Source organism: Alexandromys fortis, unplaced genomic scaffold (assembly GCF_014885135.2).
Source record: "Alexandromys fortis isolate MF-2015 unplaced genomic scaffold, M_Fortis_MF-2015_v1.1 scaffold_45, whole genome shotgun sequence".
Taxonomy (NCBI): Eukaryota; Metazoa; Chordata; class Mammalia; order Rodentia; family Cricetidae; genus Alexandromys; species Alexandromys fortis.
In genome coordinates this window covers 3,889,598-3,894,579 of record NW_026067926.1, presented here as the reverse complement: position 1 = coordinate 3,894,579, position 4,982 = coordinate 3,889,598, and the positions used below count along the sequence as shown (strand labels likewise).

General features: G+C 41.8%; 1 long non-coding RNA gene across 1 annotated transcript in view; it reads right to left on the bottom strand.

Annotated features, from left to right (window-relative positions):
* LOC126502394 (uncharacterized) overlaps positions 1-4,737 on the bottom strand; it is a 42,440-nt gene extending 37,703 nt beyond the window's left edge. The window contains exon 1 of the long non-coding RNA XR_007591915.1: positions 4,031-4,737. This is a non-coding gene — a long non-coding RNA (uncharacterized lncRNA). The remainder of the gene's footprint in view (positions 1-4,030) is intronic.
* Between the last annotated feature and the right edge of the window lie 245 nt (positions 4,738-4,982).

Genomic DNA, 4,982 nt, shown 5'->3' with positions numbered 1-4,982 from the left:
GGGGGGGGGGGAGGGGAAAGGGGAGGCGGGGGGGAGGCGGAAACTTTTTTTTCTTATTCTCAATTAAAAAAAAATAAAAAAAATAAAATAAAAAAAAAAGAGAGAGGTTTGTTTCTCCAGTGAGACCAGACTCCTTTGGAGAAAACTAATTTTTCTTTTTCTTTTCTTTATTATTATTTTATTTTTGTTTTTTCAAGACAAGGTTTCTCTGTGTAGCTCTGGCTGTCCTGGAATTCACTCTGTAGAGTAGGCTGGCCTTGAACTCAGAGATAAGCCTGACTCTGTCTCCTGAGTGCCTGGATTAAAGGTGCATGCCACCACTGCCTGGCTGGAAAAAGAAAAAACACCCTAAGTTTTCATTTGTGAGTGGTTATTAATTGGAGATAGTTTCCTGGTTAGAGGTGAGGATGTGTGTCCACTTCTCCTTCATCTCTAGGACCCCATCTGGTACAGACCTGTGCAAACCCGTGCATGCTGCCTCAGTCTGTGAGTTCGTGTGTGTGTGTGTGTGTGTGTGTGTGTGTGTGTGTGTGTATACCCACCCCGTTGTGTCTAGAGGGCCTTGATTCCTTGGTATCCTCCATTCCCTCTGGCTCTTCCCACCTCTTCTGTGGAGTTCCCTGAGCCCTGATGGAAGGTATTTGATGAAGATGTCCCTTTAGGGCTAAGTGTTTGAAGAGAGGTTTTTAAGCCTGCCCTTACCCTTTGGAATGCCATGGTAATATAAAAGCTTCATAGGCAAGACACACATGATGAATAGTGGGTCCAAGATCTGAGGAGAAATGGGATGTTTGCATGGCCAAGATATAACATGCTGATGAAAGAGTGGCTGACCATTTCATAATGGTGAGCATTACTAAGTGGTCATAGTCATGATAAATGCCATGTTATGACTTCAGAAGCACCAAGCAAAGCACTCTGTTTCAATGGGATTCTCCCCGCAAAATGCAGAACCTTAATCAGCTCAGGAGATGATAGGAGACAAACCCTAGTTTGAAGGAGATCCTGTACAAGTGGCTCAAACACTTCAAATGTCAAGGTCATGAAAAGCTGAGGAACCATAAGAAAACTAGCTATGACATGGTATCAGAGATATGTTCCTAGATAGCAAAAAAAAAAAAAAAAAAAGAAGAAGAAGCAAACATGCAGATATGTTGTGGAATATTACTGTAGCTGGGCAAAGATGTGTTACATTTGTTTGTGCTGCAGAATATTGCTTTAACTGTGTAAAAATGTGTTACATTTATTCCTGCTGACTTTGTTAATGGTGTAAAGATGTGTTACATTTGTTTGACAATGTAAGGGTATGTGTTTAATTATGTAAAGATGTGTTGCTGTTGCACTTTGCCTGCCTAAGGCACCTGATTGGTCTAATAAAAAGCCCAAATGGCCAATAGCTAGGCAGGAGAGGGATAAGTGGAGCTAGCAGGCAGAGACAATAAACAGGAGTTGAAATCTAGGCTCTTAAGCAAGAAGACGTGGAGAAAGAGAGGAACACACCAGGGTCAGAAGCCAGGCAGTCACCAGTCAGCTATGGAGAAGCAGTGAAAGTAAGATATACAGAAGGAAGCACAGGTTAAAAAGCCCTGAGGCAAAATGTAGATGAGGGTAAATAGATTAAGTTATAAGAGCAAGCAAGAAACAAGTGTAAGCTAAGGCTGAGCATTCAAAACTAAAAAGTACCCATGTCATGATTTGGGAGCTGGTTGGTGACCCAAAAGAAAAGGCTTGGTAGGCAGGTGAAATCCACCTGGAGTCTGTATTATGACAACGTTAATGTCTGTCTTTGACCTTTGTACTGTGGTTATGTAGGCCGCCCCCAGGAGAAGCATAGCAAAGGATATAAGAAATCATGGAATAATTTTTACAACTTTTGTGTAAATCTGAATGTTTCTTTACCATTTTTAAAAAAAGTATCCAAGAATACCCTCTAAATTCTGCTACCAAATTGTACAAATTTTATCACCTTCTGGACTTGCTGTCGGAGAAATTCCTCAAGGCTTACACAGAAGAGGACTGTCTGGAGTCTTGAAGGAATCCCCTTCTCATAACACCACGTACACTTTTCTATGTTACTACATCTTACTTGTCATGTGCTGGTGTGTTAGAAGAGTAAAACCACAAATTTTGAAATAAAACAATTCAAATTTGGTTCCTATCCAAGATCTACCGTGTCCCTGTGAGTTACCATGATTTACTCTCTCTGGGCCTCTGCATAAAATTAAAATAGTGGCACCTACTTTGGTTACCTGCTGTTTAAAACCTCTACAATGGCCCTTAGCAGGGGACAGACAAACAAAAGATCCATTTTCTGTGGTAACTACATCCCACTCTTAAAGTCAGTGGTCAAATCCACAACTTCCAAGCCCACAAAGTCTTCTAAAATAAAATGCAATGATGAGCTGAAAAACCCTGCAGATTAGAGGTTTGGTAGCCCAAGGACTTAGAGATTTCTTTTGAGATGAGGAAGAACTTGCCCTGTAAACATCAGAGAGAAGTTTCCTAGCAGAGAAAGCATCAAGACCTGAGCCCCAGAAGTAAAAAGCAAATTCTATCAGGACTGACAAAAGGTGATTCTAGCATCTGAATCTTGGTGCTCCCCTATCTGCCCCACCCTCTCATAATAAAGTCTAGTTCTACATGCAGTGGTATTAAGGGGTGGGGCCTTCGGGGGCGACCATCCCATGAAGGGAGGGTCCTTATTAATGAGATCTAGTGTTGTTAGATTATTTTGTAATTAATGTATTTAAGAAAACTGTCCTTATAAAAAGTGACTAGCTTAGCTGGCCAGTGGTGGCACATGCCTTTAATCCCAGCACTCAGGAGGCAGAGGCAGGTGGATTTCTTTGGGTCTGAGGACAGCCTGGTCTACAAAGCAAGTTTTAGAACAGAGGGCTACACAGAGAAAGCCTGTCTCAAAAAAAAAAATCAAAACAAAAAAAGAGAAAAAGGAAAAGTGACATAGCTTCTTTGCCCTTTCCACCACAAGAGGACAGGTGACAGGTATTACCTACTGGTGTGGGAAGTCCTTCTATGTGTTGTTTTTATTAATCAATGGATAAATCTGTTTGGGCTAGTGGCCTAGCAGAAATAGAATTTGGTGGGAAAACTAAACTGAATGCTGGCAAAAAGAAGGCGGAGTCAGGGAGACTCCATGGAGCTGCCAGAGGAGAAAGATGCAAGCCTCCAGTTGGAACCTTGCTGGTAGGCCACGAACCTCATGGTAAAATATAAAAAAATAGAAATGGGTTAACCAAAGATAAAAGAGCTAGTTAGCAATATGCTTAAGTGATTGGCCAAGCAGTGATTTAAATAATATAATTTCTGTGGGATTATTTCCTGACCCTGAGCAGCTGGGAAATGAAAAAGCGGCCTCACACAACAACCTACAAACAGGTTCCTACCACTGCATCTGCTGATGTCTAGGTCTTCCCAACATCCAGAGCTAGAAGTGAAACATTTCCAGTGTTTATAAATTACTCAGCTTAAAGCAGTTTGTTATAGCATCAGGGATGGACTGAGCCAGATGGGGCTGAGTGAGTGGATGGAGATGGAGGCACAAGAATGTGGGCTAGAGACCATGGCAACTGGAATACAGGTTCATCGGTGGAGACAGAGGATAGGCTTAGCACACACCTAGGAAAGAGGAGCTGGATGGAGCCCACACACAGCTTAGCTGTAAGGAATAGATTTCGAGGAAGGGCAGCATCAAGGATTGTCAGGATGGGGAACATTGTTTATGGAGGCAGAAAGGTTGGGGTCTAGTAGTGTGTATGGCATTTTGGTATAGACAGCCACACTTTTAAATGTGTTTTCAGGCTATGATCATAGTTTTTTTTTTTATTTGTTTATTATGTATACAATATTCTTTCTGCAGGCCAGAAGAGGGCACCAGGCCTCAGTACAGATGGTTGTGAGCCACCATGTGGTTGCTGGGAATTGAACTCAGGACCTTTGGAAGAGCAGGCAATGCTCTTAACCACTGAGCCATCTCTCTAGCCCCGACAGCCACACTTTTAAAATAACTTACCTGGACTCTCATTTCTTCAGGAAGCTGGTCCCAAGTAAAATCAACTATTAGCATTTTCTAGGTCTCCTAGAGAGGTGACTAGAAGTTAAACTCCACTAAGGAAAGGTTTACTTTGTGGTGAGGTTTCTGGCTTGCTCACGGGTCCACTTGGCAGTACTCGATGTGTTCTTGCTGAACAAGCAGTGGAATGAAAATTTCGTCTATGGTCAACAGCCCAGAAGTAAATGGAGTCTTTTAAAAGTCAGTTTAGCTCCCGTTTTCCAGCCCAGGAACGGCGTAAGTTTTCCCTGGAGGGAAACATCAACACTGGCCAGAGCCTCTGTGGTATTCTCTTACACACTGCTTAGCATCAAATTAAAAAATGTCTCAGTGAGTAAAGTTCTGGCCACCAAACCTGAGGACCTGCAAGAACACACAGTTGAAACCTGTCCTGACCTCAAACACGTAGGATCATGTCCCTGCCGCCACAAAATAAATATGATGTAACATAAGAAAAACATTAAAGGATGCCGAGAAGTGGAACAAAGGTTATAACAGAAGGAAATGCACATGTGACTGGATACTAGTTAGGCTTTCATAACTATGTCGCCTATGAAAACTGACAGCCAAGTGGGCAACAGCACCAGACACCTAGCCTCCATAAATAACCCAGGGAAATTCTAGAAGTGAAAAAAAAAAGCAATCACCTAAATTAAATTGAAAACATAATGAGATATGTTTAACAGCAAATCGGACATAGCTAGAAGTTGACACGTTTTGCAAATGAAATAGAGGATGCTCGGTTTAACTTTAGTTTCAGAAAAACAAGAGAAGCTGGGTATAAATATGCCCCATTCAAAACTTGAAACATCCTAAGATGTATCCAGTGTGTATGTGAAACTCCTATTTAATAGGATGTTCCTTTTTTTTACCTGAAAAAAAAATCAAACCCAGCTGAAGAAGAAGCCGGGCG